Source organism: Podarcis bocagei (assembly GCF_964188305.1).
Source record: "Podarcis bocagei genome assembly, chromosome: 6".
Classification (NCBI taxonomy): domain Eukaryota; kingdom Metazoa; phylum Chordata; class Lepidosauria; order Squamata; family Lacertidae; genus Podarcis; species Podarcis bocagei.
In genome coordinates, this window is record NC_138130.1 from 26332798 (window position 1) to 26346339 (window position 13542).

A 13542-nucleotide genomic window follows, 5' to 3' on the forward strand; every position below is an offset into this window, starting at 1 on the left:
TTCATTATGTGTTTACTTGAAAATCAATAAATGAATACATTTTAAATCTAGTACCCCAAAAGCTGATAGCTCTTGTAATCTGTGCTTTCCTCTACCACTTGATTCTGTCCTGAACTGCATGCCAGGCAAAGCTCTATGTTGCTGTAGAGTTTCCTCTCCTATAAATATCTCGAAAGTCCCTCTGCTCCTTTCCACAGCAAACATGTTCTAATGAGGGTATCGCTGATTTCTGACTGCAGCAGGCAAGCAAGCAGATTCTACTACATGGGAACTGCTGCAGCTCAGGTATCTGATGCCCTCTAGTGTTAGGCCTTGGAACTCAAGAGTCCTCAACAATATGGGACAGCTGGGAGGTGGGGAGGCATGTTTCGCTGCTGCTGCTCCAGGGGCAATGCTCGGAGCATGGTGGGAATCAAACAGAGAGTTTGGCAGTGGAGTATGATTCCACAGGATCCTGTGCCCTCTTGTTTCCTTGGTACACATGACCCCCAAACAAAACAAAAAGACCCTAAAACTAGACAGGCTCTGTAGCTAGCATAGTTAATTTCCTTCCAGTGGTTGCAATGGAAAAGGGAAGAAGCAGAAGAACAAAGCAGCCATCAGTTGTTCCATTTTCTGTATGAACTGCTGTGAGGCAGCAGGTAGCAGTTCTGCCAAGTTCTCCCCCTTGGTAGATCGGGCTGCTCTGTAAATGTACAATGACTGCTGTATGGCACCCTTGACAAGGATATGCTACAGTACTACGTATTATCTGACAGCCTTCCCAACTTTCCAGATGTTTAGGACCACGCCTCCAATGCTGGCTGATGCTTTGATTTGATTTAATATCTGCATTCTGGTTTTCCCAACAACAAATGTTGAGCACAAAATGGCTCAGCATAATCACAATATCATTGTGCAAAACACTTGGAGGGCACCAAGCTGAGGAAGACTGACCCGACAGGTGCTGACTTGTTGACCTTTCAGGAGTTTTTCCTATTTACTTTTACATTTGGCCATCAAAATTCCAGAGGTTCCTATTTTTCTAATTTAAATAATGTTGGCAAGGTCAGTTATCAACACTGCTTTTCAGTTTCAGAGATTGTTGCTTGTTTCTGCTTTTGCAATATGATGTTCCTTATTAGGTGTATTTTATTACTCTTTGCTCAACGAATCTTGGCAAGACTAAGGGACTCCCGCAAGTCTTCCCTCCATAGCAGGCAGGGTCAACAGATGTTCCACAGTCTGATGCCAGTGGTCTTCTTCATTGTAAGATAACTCTGACACGCAGTGTTTTCAGCAGAGAACCAGGCAATTAAAAAGCTGCTGTGCATTTAATTCTGTGGCTCACCGTGCACAATATGGCTGATTTATTGAACACTTTGTCTTAGTGCAAAAGCTAACAGGATGAAATGTGCATAGCACCTTGGTTCAATGCCACGTCTGCCCTCATCTTATTCTGAAAGATCTGTGCCCATGGACGGTCTGGGAATCAGCATGTTTTTACATGAGTAGAATGTGTCCTTTTATTTAAAATGCATCTCTGGGTTATTTATGGGGCATAGGAATTCGTTCATATATTTTTTTCAAAATATAGTCCGGCCCACCACATGGCCTGAGGGATGGTGGACCGGCCCATGGCTGAAAAAGGTTGCTGAGCCCTGATCTGTGCAGTCACTAGATACACGAAACATGGGCAAATCATTTAACTGAGTGCAGTTTCAAATTCAGCCATCCGAACGCAGCCCTTCTTTAATACCTACCACTATGCAGAAAATCTAAAAGATTGAAGGAGTTTTCCCATGTCTTGCTTCCTGCTTAGAAATTTGTGCATGGAACTGAGAGCACAAAGGCAGTCCCTTAGAACCATGAGCACAAGGTTCCTGCAACTGATTTATTAATATTAGCAACAGGAAAGAGTTACAAAAGTTTTAGCTATATGTACTCCTAAATAACTCATTCCTAGGGTTCTGCATTAATCAGATTATTTCCCACATTGCTTCGGTGTCACTTCATACGATTTTATCAACACCACAATCTCACCAACTAAGCTATCTGTGCAGTTTGCATTTCCACAGGACTACCACCATATTCTCCTGCTAACCTAGCAGTTCGAAAGCACGTCAAAGTGCAAGTAGATAAATAGGTACCTCTCCGGCGGGAAGGTAAAGGGTGTTTCCTTGCGCTGCTCTGTTTTGCCAGAAGCGGCTTTGTCATGCTGGCCACATGACCCGGAAGCTGTACGCTGGCTCCCTCGGCCAATAAAGCGAGATGAGCGCCGCAACCCCAGAGTCGGCCACAACTGGACCTAATGGTCTGGGGGTCCCTTTACCTTTACCTTTAACACCGTATTCATTGAGGACAGAACCCATAATGAAGTCCTGTTAACTATGGTAATATCTAATTCCATCAGACCTAAGAACATAAGAATGCTAAATTTTATCCTCTTTCTGTGCTTTTTTTTTTTAAGGAATACGGTGTTCTTTCCATTTGCAGTTTGTTAATGAAGAACAAGACCCAAATATACCTGCTGAGAATTCCCCCATGAACAGCAGTATTATGATGCAACCCATTGACTCCACCGCAATCCTGCTGCCTATTCTGTACCCTCATCATCTCCTGAATTCGAAAGATAATGCTGCTGCTTTGTTTTCTCACAACAGAGCCTTTGCAAAAGGATGGGTGTGAGCGTGTGCCAGCACTTGGCAGCCAAACGCTTTGGGTATTTTCTCGTGTCCTTGATTGCTTGTACGAATCATAACAAGGCAGAGTCCTCGAAACCCAAGGATTATCAGCAGTGCATGGCACAAAGCTTATTCGTTCCACATACTCTCCCAAGGACCTGGAATGGCCTAGTTTGACCACACTGTGGACTGCTAACAAGAGATAATTCCCAGCGAATGGCAGAGTCACTGCGAAGTGGCTGTGCACCTCTTCCCTTTGATAGGTTGTGTTTGAAAAGAAATATATCAATGGAACTAGTGGGTGTGTGGATCTGTGCCTATACTGGGGATGATTCTCAACTTTCAAAGAAATCCTACATGGTAAGAGAGAATGTGATCCCACCAGCTGTTTTTGTGCATGGCAAGTAATATCTGTGCTGAATACCCCACCTACATTCTGTATTCCCCTTCATATTCGCTCCATAATTCAACGCTGCTTAGTTTATTAATTACTTTGTGAATTCATTACTTTATTGGTTGTTGTGTTCTAATAATATTGCTGTCTGGAGGGCCACTGCTCCTTGGCTGGTCCTGCCCCTACAGTACACTGAATTCGGGGTCCCTGTGTTGGCTACTACTGCCAGCAACAGCTGTTACACAGCCCATGGCTTCAGTAGTTGCAGCAGGGGCTCCCTCTGCTGGTGGGGCCAAGCAGATGCACACCTCTTCCCAATCCCTTTTTTTTAAATCATTTTTATTTTATTTTACAATACCAAATTATAAAGATTTTTTTTAAAGATACATATCCCTATACAGAAATTCCTCTGAATCTCATGACTTGCCCCTCCCCCCTCCCTGGAGTCCTATTTTAAACATCTTCTTCGAACTCTAACCGTTGTATCAATCCATATTTTCCATGGTAATTGTTACACTACAAGTGAAATCAAAATCCTGCCAATGTTTCCATCTGCTTACAGTGGTCTCTGAAATAGCTTATAAATTTCCCCCATTCTTTTGTAAAGATTTTGTCCTCTTGGTTCCTGGGTTTCCTAGCGCCTCTGCCCAATCTTAACCTCCTCCAGGATCACAGTCAAGGGGTTAGCTTCACTCCCTAAATCTGTAACCAAGCCTCAGCCCAAGTCAATGAAACAACTCCTTGTTTTCTTGTTTACTTTTTCTCCACTTCCCTTCCTCTGTTGTTTCAGATTGCAGAACTCCTCAAGGCAGTCATCTGTTGTTACGGACTGGGTGGATGCTGAGGTGTGGTGGGAGGCACCAGCCAGGGAACCCCCAGGCGAAGAAGAAGAAGATGATGATGAAGAAGAAGAAGAAGAAGAAGAAGAGTTTGGATTTGATATCCCACCTTTCACTCCCTTTAAGGAGTCTCAAAGCAGCTCACATTCTCCTTTCCCTTCCTCCCTCACAACAAACACTCTGTGAGGTGAGTGGGGCTGAGAGACTTCAAAGAAGTGTGACTGGCCCAAGGTCACCCAGCAGCTGCATGTGGGGAGCGGAGACTCGAACCCGGTTTCCCAGACTACCAGATTACGAGACTCTTAACCACTACACCACACTGGCTCTCAAGCGGAAGAAGGCTCAGGGCCAGGGGATTGGTGGAAGGATGCCTGGGTCAGAGGGAGAAGACTGGGAGGAGCAAGTGTCGGAAGGTGAAGAGGCAACAGGGTTTAGTGAGCAGGAAGGGGCTGGGGCAGAGCAGAATCCAGACTCAGAGGCAGAAGATGTCAGGGACCGTGCTGAGCAGGGCTCCACTGAGGAGGACTGCTGGGAGCCTGATCCTGAACCTTCCCAGGAGCAGCAGGACAGTATAGATTTGGAACAGTGGTTTGCAGAGGCGCATAGTTCAGAAGGCAGGAGCTGGGAAAAACTGGATGGAGAACAGCTAGGAGAATAAACACTGGAAGAGTGGGGCTTAATAGATCTCTGGACAGCATTTCTCCACTCAGCCCAAGGTCAAGAAGAGCTCAGAAGGTCTCAGAACAGAAAGCACAGAGGGTACAATTTGTTTTGAAACTAAATGCCCTGATTCACCTAGCTTTTTTTCTGTAGGACTTGATCCAGGATTCTTCTCCCTTTTCTATTAATATCACTTTTAAGAGAAGGAAAGTAAAGGGCTGCAACCCTATGCCAATTCACTATTCTGTTAAGTTCATTTTAAATAGCTGCACAATGGACAGTGAGACTGCTGCCATTAAAGCAGGACTCCAGTCAGTCTAGCTTCTTTCTATGTTTTCTGCCTATGTCTACTGCTTTATTCAACATGAAAACACAATGAAATTATTGATTGGATGTGCAAGAAATTTAATGTGATTTTTTAAAAAGTTCCTGCTAGATATTAAAAATGTCCTCACTGAGAATTCATGGCGTGCAAATGAATTGTAGCAAGACATATAAGCCATGCAATTTTCTTTTCCTTCCTTAAATAAGCAAAGCATTTATAATAAGGCCAAGGGAATTAATCTAGTTCTAGTAAATGGAAAGGTAGAGAAGTAAATTTATGGCTCTCATTCTTCTGCTCTTTTGGTTTCACTGTTCAGCGTACAATTCCTGTAAAGGATACAGGAAACACATTGGCTGAGTGCAATTTGCATTGTTTATATTCATTACAATACTCTTTATTATACAGTGGTACCTCGCAAGACGAATGCCTCGCAAGACGAAAAACGTGCAAGACGAAAGAGTTTTCCATTTTTTGAGTTGTTCCGCAAGACGAATTTCCCTATGGGCTTGCTTCGCAAGACGAAACGTCTTGCGAGTTCTTGCGAGTTTGTTTCCTTTTTCTTAAAGCCGCTAAGCCGTTAATAGACACTAAGCCGCTAAGCCGTTAATAGCCGCAAAGCCGCTAATAGCCGCTAAGCCGCTAATAGCTGTGCTTCTCAAGACAAAAAAACTGCAAGACGAAGAGACTCGCGGAATGGATTAATTTCGTCTTGCGAGGCACCACTGTATAACACTATTTTCAGGAAGCCTAGAGTAGCTTACACAAGGCTCCCGGTCATATCCCATCCAAACATTTGAAAATCTTCCCATTTATTAGGTTATCCATTCCTTTTCCTCCCTGCACATGCCCTAAGTGAATATATACATACTTGATTTTATTTGTATGCTGCCTTTCCATAGTTAAAGGGACGTGGGTGGTGCTGTGGGTTAAACCACAGAGCCTAGGACTTGCCGATCAGAAGTTTGGCGGTTCGAATCCCCGCGACAGGGTGAGCTCCCGTTGCTCGGTCCCTGCTTCTGCCCACCTAGCAGTTTGAAAGCACATCAAAGTGCAAGTAGATAAATAGGTACTGCTCTGGCGGGAAGGCAAATGGCGTTTCCGTGCGCTGCTCTGGTTCACCAGAAGTGGCTTAGTCATGCTGGCCACATGACCCGGAAGCTGTACGCCGGCTCCCTCAGCCAATAAAGCGAGATGAGCACCGCAACCCCAGAGTCGGCCATGACTGGACCTAATGGTCAAGGGTCCCTTTACCTTTACTTTTCCATAGTTAAAACTGTGCTCAAGGCACCTTGCCATATGGGGGGGGGGAATACATACAGTGGTGCCTCGCAAGACGAAATTAATCCGTTCCGCGAGTCTCTTTGTCTTGCGGTTTTTTTGTCTTGCGAAACACGGCTATTAGCAGCTTAGCGGCTTAGCGGCTATTAACGGCTTAGCGGCTTTAAGAAAAAGGAAACAAACTCGCAAGAACTCGCAAGACGTTTCGTCTTGCGAAGCAAGCCCATAGGGAAATTCGTCTTGCGGAACGACTCAAAAAACGGAAAACTCTTTCGTCTTGCGCGTTTTTCGTCTTGCAAGGCATTCGTCTTGCGAGGTACCACACGGGAAGCCAGTGTGGTGTAGTGGTTAAGAGCGGTAGTCACGTAATCTGGGTAACCGGGTTCGCGTCTCCGCTCCTCCACATGCAGCTGCTGGGTGACCTTGGGCCAGTCACACTTCTCTGAAGTCTCTCAGCCCCACTCACCTCACAGAGTGTTTGTTGTGGGGGAGGAAGGGAAAGGAGAATGTTAGCCGCTTTGAGACTCCTGAAGGGGAGTGAAAGGCGGGATATCAAATCCAAACTCTTCTTCTTCTTCTGTAATTACAAGCATAACAAACACTGGGCAGGTGTGGATACAGACACCTATACCCCATAACTGGGACCATTTCATCTCTTTTCAATTGGACACACAGCAGAATCAATCTGCAGTGAGCTTTTATTTTTGGAATGGCACCAGTTTCTCAATAAGCACTTTTCAAGGACAAAAAAATATGCACTAGATGTAGACTGTGTGTGGACTATGTAGGGAAAAAACAAGTACTCAGCGTACATTGACTGTGGAATAAAATGTCTATACAATGATACCTCGGGTTAAGAACTTAATTCGTTCCAGTGGTCTGTTCTTAACCTGAAACTGTTCTTAACCTGAGGTACCATTTTAGCTAGTGGGGCCTCCTGCAACTGCCGCACCACCGGAGCACGATTTCTGTTCTCATCCTGAAGCAAAGTTCTTAACCTGAAGCACTATTTCTGGGTTAGCGGAGTCTGTAACCTGAAGCGTATGTAACCCGAGGTACCACTGTACACCATCTATTTGTCCACTGATGTGCCTATACTTTCGGCCCGGTTTTCGTCTGTCTGAAGGTTGTTGATAAAGTTAGAAGCAGAATTATAATCCCTGACACAAGACCCCGAGTTCCCTATTTTGCCCCCCTATGACTTCCCTCAATTTCAGCTTCTTGTTATCCACAAAATAAGTGAAATGTCCTTGTTTCTGTGGCTTCCATTGTATAGCAACACCTTTTTTGCTTTGTGTCATTAATGCCTGAGGTACATTAGTTTTTATTTGCAAATCAGCATTGGGTTAAAAAAACAACAACCCCAATGTACTGTCTGTTTTCCCCCCATATAACTATTAACTTCATTTCTCTCCCCCCTCCCCCCCCCGCACTGGAAGGATAGCTTACACCCCATTCACCATGGCAACTGAAGGAACTAGCAACAGACTCAGGATTGGGAAGGGGGGGTTGAAAATATCCCCATTCTAAAATTGGTTTTGTGTTCACAGCAACACATTCTGCAGTTGGAGGAGGAGAAAGGCTTCCCTCTTGGGTGGAATCTCCAGGAACAGATGGGAGGGAGGGGTGTAAAGGAGGCAATGGCTGCATTTAGCATTTTAAGGGTTAAAGGTTATGATATACAAAGTTTAGCCCAGTCTCTCTGTCTCTAATAATGACCAAATTCTTAACCTGATATGGTTTCCTGTAGTTGCAAATGTGATATTTTTTTAAATTCTAAATCTCCTAAAAGACAATGGCATTTCTGTTTGTTGCCTATGGAACTCTAGAAACAGTACAGTCGTAGCTTGAATCTCAAATGCCTTGGCTCCTGAACAAATTGGCTCCTGAACGATCAAAACCGGAAGTGAGTGTTCCGGTTTTCAAACATTCTTTTGGAAGCTGGACGTCTGACGGGGCTTCCATGGCTTCTGATTGGCCGCAGGAGCTTCCTGCAGCCAATCAGAAGCCGCACTTTGGTTTTCATACGTTTTGGAAGTCAAATGGACTTCCGGAACGGATTCTGTTCAACTTCTAAGGTACGACTATACACTGATGGCTTCCACTCCCAATTCAAAATGCTGGTTTTGACCTTTAAAACCTTTCTTGGCTTAGGAACAGAATATCTGAAGGACCATCTGTCTTTCTCTCTCTTTATTTTTAACTTCCTGACCAAAACCTCAATAGACCCTACCAATAGACCCTCAAGTGGGTCTTCTACAGGTGCTCTACCATCTGAGAACAATGGGGTCTTCTCGGTGGTAGCACCACAGTTATCATAGATCTCATGGAATCACAGAGTTGGAAGGATCATCTAGTCCAACCCCCTGCAAGGCAGGAATATACAGCTGTCCCATGGAGGGATCAAACCTACAACACTGGTGTTATCAGCAACACGCCCTAACCAACTGAGCTATCCATGGAATATTATATGCAGAGAGTCTCACCTGCTGCCCATTTTTTTACCATTCCTGCATGAGGCAAAGACCCAAGCCTATTTTCATGACTTAGAAGTCAGTTCCGTTGAATTCAATGGAGCTTTCTCTCTGGGGAAGCATGCGTGATAGTGCAGGGTTAGACCACGATCCACTCTAGTCACAGGCAACTAGCCGTGCACAACAACAGATGAGGATGGACATGGTTGTACATATCAGCATCAAAATATATATCTAGCCCAGTTCGCTGGGGCTAAGACGAGTGTTACACAATCCAAATGCACACCAAATACTGTGGGCATGGAAACCTATTTCCACATCCTGCTTGGATCTGGGCGTTTCTCTTCAATGCCCACAGCTGTCAAGCGAATGATGAATGTGCTAGTTGCATTGACCACTTTTCCAAAGGGGAAAGAAAAAACTGAGTCCTGTGGCACCTCAAAGACTAACAAAGTTATTGCGGCATAAGCATTTATCGACGACAGTCCACTTCATCAGATGCAGGGATTGTTGTTTTGCATTACAGATACATATACAAATGGTAGGTGGGTGGGATATTGCAAACAGTGAGGTCAGAAGGAAAGGAAATACAGAGGACTACAATGTAGGGATAATTTTGTTATTAACACAAAAAACCCTATTCAATTAATAACACAGGCTTTTCTATGGGAGGGGTGAAAGCAACTATTTGTCAGGTTCCAGTTTGCTTTCCCTGTTGAGATTCACCTGTGCACATCTTTAGTTACAGCAGATCTCACAAGACTTTCTTATTCAGCCTGATGTTGAAAAGTGGCTGATCTGAATGGTTGATTCAGTTATTTCTTTTATGTTTTAGTTTATGATGTGTGTTTTTACTTCCGGCTATATTATTGTTGGCTGCTTTGACTCAGTTTCTTTCTTTCTTTGTCACCTTGCTTCGTATTGAGTTTGTATATAAATATTCCAAATAAATAAAAGACCAGAATTTCTGGGAGATATTTATGGAAATGTAATGCTATTTATCTTAAAGATAAAGATGTCAGGATCCACACATTCTGAAGTTGCAAGACATGTGTTAATAGAAACAGCCATTACTCTGTACAAATGAAGGAGGCCATCTGAAATATTTTAACCTAACCACAACTGACAAGCTTGCCGCTTGCTTTTATTTCTCTGATATATTGCTTAAGTAATCTATCATTCCTAATGGAAAGACAGTATTTGAAATAAATTTCCCTTGTTCATCTCGGTAGGGATGCGTTGAAAATGTGAAACAGTCATGGCTGCAAAATGATTTCTCTCCGTTAACTGTAAAACCTCTGTGTCTTCAGCATAGGTCTTGTGGCTTTTAGTGAGCCGGCTGCTAGAATGGAGCTAATATTGGTCTAACATAGTCATGACTTTAGGCAATTACAGCAGCAGTGTCAAGGTACAATGCTTAGGCGGAAAGTCAAGTTAGAGGCACCCCCCCCCAACACACGCACAGTAGCCATCAAAATTCCACTAGCACCCACCAATCTGAGTGCCACTTGCTAATGATGCACTCATATGGCCCATGCCTGGAAAGCATCAATCAGCACATGATGATGGTTGACTGGCTCACTCACTCACTCTTTAACATCATTCAACCCCATGCAAATACAGTAAAGGTAAAGGGACCCCCTGACCATTAGGTCCAGTTGCAGACAACTCTGGGGTTGCGGCGCTCACCTCGCTTTATTGGGCGAGGGAGCCGGCGTACAGCTTCCAGGTCATGTGGCCAGCATGACTAAGCCGCTTCTGGCGAACCGGAGCAGCACATGGAAACGCTGTTTACCTTCCCGCCGGAGTGGTACCTATTTATCTACTTGCACTGCGTGCTTTCGAACTGCCAGGTTACAGTACAGCAGTCTAAAAGAGAGCTCAGCACCACCTGCCACACAGGTGAGTAGGATATTTGTTTAGAAGGCCTACAGGAATCCCAGGAGAACAGTTGGAAACCACCCCCACTGAGGTCCAGCGCTGAGGGCCTTCGGGCGGTTCCCTCACTGTGAGAAGTGAGGTTACAGGGAACCAGGCAGAGGGCCTTCTTGGTAGTGGCGCCCACCCTGTGGAATGCCCTCCTACCAGATGTCAAGGAAATAAACAACTATCTGACTTTTAGAAGACATCTGAAGGCAGCCCTGTTTAGGGAAGTTTTTAATGTTTGATTTTTTATCGTGTTTTTAATATTCTATTGGGAGCTGCCCAGGGTGACTGGGGAAACCCAGCCTGAAGGGCGGGGTCAGTGCCAGATTTATGTATACGTTAAGTAGGCTGAAGCCTAAGGGCCTCTAAATCCCACCAGCCTGCCCACTCCCCAGCAGGCAACCTCCCCGCCCAAAATTGCAAACCTAAGACTTCATGCGAGGGCAGGGCAACTCGGGCCTCTAAATCTAGGGGGCCTCGCCAACCTGCCATCTCCCCAGTGCCGCTGTCTCCCCTCTCCCAAAATTGCAAACCCAACATTTCATGCAAGGGTAGGGCAACTCAGGCCCAGCAATTATGAGACTCAGGGCAGTGGGGCCCAATGTGAAGAAGTGGGGCCCAACTTTAGGTTTTTTTGTAGGGCCCCAGTTCACAGCCAAAGTCTGCAAAATCTTATAGATATAAATAAAATCCATCTAGATTGCCCTGGTGCAGGGACCCCCTTAGGAGCGGCCTGCAGGGCCCAGTTTGGCCCTATTCCTCCAGTTGCCTTAAGGCAGTGGCATAGTGTGGGTTGTCAGCACCCGGGGCAAGGCAAGTAATTTGCGCCCCCTAACCCTAACCCCCAGATGTTGCGCCTGGTGCGGCCGGGCCCCCCTGCACCCCCCACGCTACGCCACTGCCTTAAGGTCAGCCCTGACGAGATTGTGCAATGGTTGAATGGACAAGCCCTGCACCTTCTAGGTCCCTGGTGTCACCATTCAGAGTACAGACTCAAGGACTTGTTATGGAAATAAAGGGGGGCATTTATTGGAAATCAGTTTTGTCACCTCTTTCCCCCCAAACCCCGAGACAATGAGCCCAGCCACCTTTTATTCACAGTCGCATAAGCACTACATAAGCAACAGAAAGCAAACTAAAAATGCTTTTGCAGTTCATCAGAACTATCCAGCAATATCAAGTTATAGGAAAACTGGTGCTATTATTAATAAGCCTTCTAGTTGGTTAATTGATTTGGCAACTTCCATGCCCATGATGTCTGATGCTAATTCTCCCCCCCCCCTCAAGAGTTAAAGGATAACTCATAAGAGGCAGTTGCAATTGGAAACAAAATATCTGTGAAAGGAAGAGGGGCAGGTTTGCTCAAGTATGTTGCAGGTAGAAATACTGTTTGTAATGAAGTGAGAGCAGTAGTTGCTCAAATTAACAAATAAGAAAGTTTTGAGAATTTACATGCTAGATTAAAGTTGATTAATTCATTGAGAAGGGGATTATAAGAAAGACACTGGGGCCTAATTTGAATAATTTGGGCCTAATTTGAATTTATTTCCACACTGTGGCTGCAGACCAAATCACCTGTCAGGAGAGCTTTGAGATTCAGGTGATGGTCAAATGCCTTGTCAATCCCAGCAGGTATATAACAGGATGACCCGGCCTGCCCAGCAGGCCCAGTTTCCCTCAATGCAAAGTGGTTCCCTCTTTTGCCTCAAAGGTCTAATAACAGATTTGTACTGGGGAAACCGCCAGGAAGGGAATAGTTAAATAAGCTCTTTCAGAGCATTGCCACACTGATCTTGATCATCTTTGCTTCACTCAATTTCGTTTATAACGTTCTTCTATTTTCTTTAGATGAAGAGTGGAGTAGCCTCTCTTCATCTAAATCTGGCCCTGGTGGTGTGTAACAATTTAAAATAGGTAAAGGCAAAAACTTTCCCTTGTTTGTTCCCAGTGTCTGATATCTGGAGGTATAGTGTTTCTGAATATAGTTCAACATGGCTATCATGCCTACTAGCTTTTTGGCGTTTTGGCCAAGCAATGTAGTAGCCACCATGAAATGGTTTCTCTACCATTATTATTTTTCCTAATCCTTCAAAAAAGGGAATTTAAGTTCTTTAAACCTCTCCACATATTGTGGTTGTGAATCCTATAAGCTAATTATGTGTTGTGTGAGGAAGAAGCCCTTACATGTGGCATCGCTTAGGGACATGTTAGCATTCATTTGCTGTGGAATGTTAACTAAAATAACTTAACTGGAAATATCCAAGAGAGAATGAAACACCCTCTGACTACAGAAGAATTCATTCCGAAAAGGAAGTTTCTGATGGTTTGGTGCCTAATCCAGTAAGACTGTCACTGTTGCATTTTATGAGCATAGCCTGAAAACATTTGTTTGGTGCCGAAACAAATTAGCAACTCTGCTTATGGTTTGAATAAGCTATCCCAATAAAGGGAAGTGAGTCTTCCATTTAGGAGGAGTGGCTAAACGCCATCTGTTCCTGAGCTATTTTAAGATACAGTACTACAACTCACCCAGCATATAGCAGGAATGAAACAAGACACTTGCGGCCTCACTATTCTCAGTTTTTGCCAGCTGTATGTGAGCCCCTAGCATATTGCCTTGTTTTTGTCTAGCTAGAGCAATCTTTCTACAAACTGTTCTATGAAACCTGAAGTAGGGTTGCAACATTTCAAAAATTCCCGACACCTGCAAAGTTGTTGAGCTTTTTAAAGAAACCCATCCAAATTGCTGAGCTTTTTTTGAGAAATCTACCCCCTGTCTGAAGCTTAGCACTGCCTCAGTAGAATGTGATGATCATTAGTAGAGAATACCTGAGAGACATTTGCCCACTGTTACTGACTGTCCATCAGATAGAATTCAGAGCAGAGGCAGGAAGGTCCGTTCTGGAGTACCAGAAAACAGGCAACCAATAACGCCTGCCTAATGTAACATTACCCAGAATTCCCAGTTTCCCTCAATGCAAAG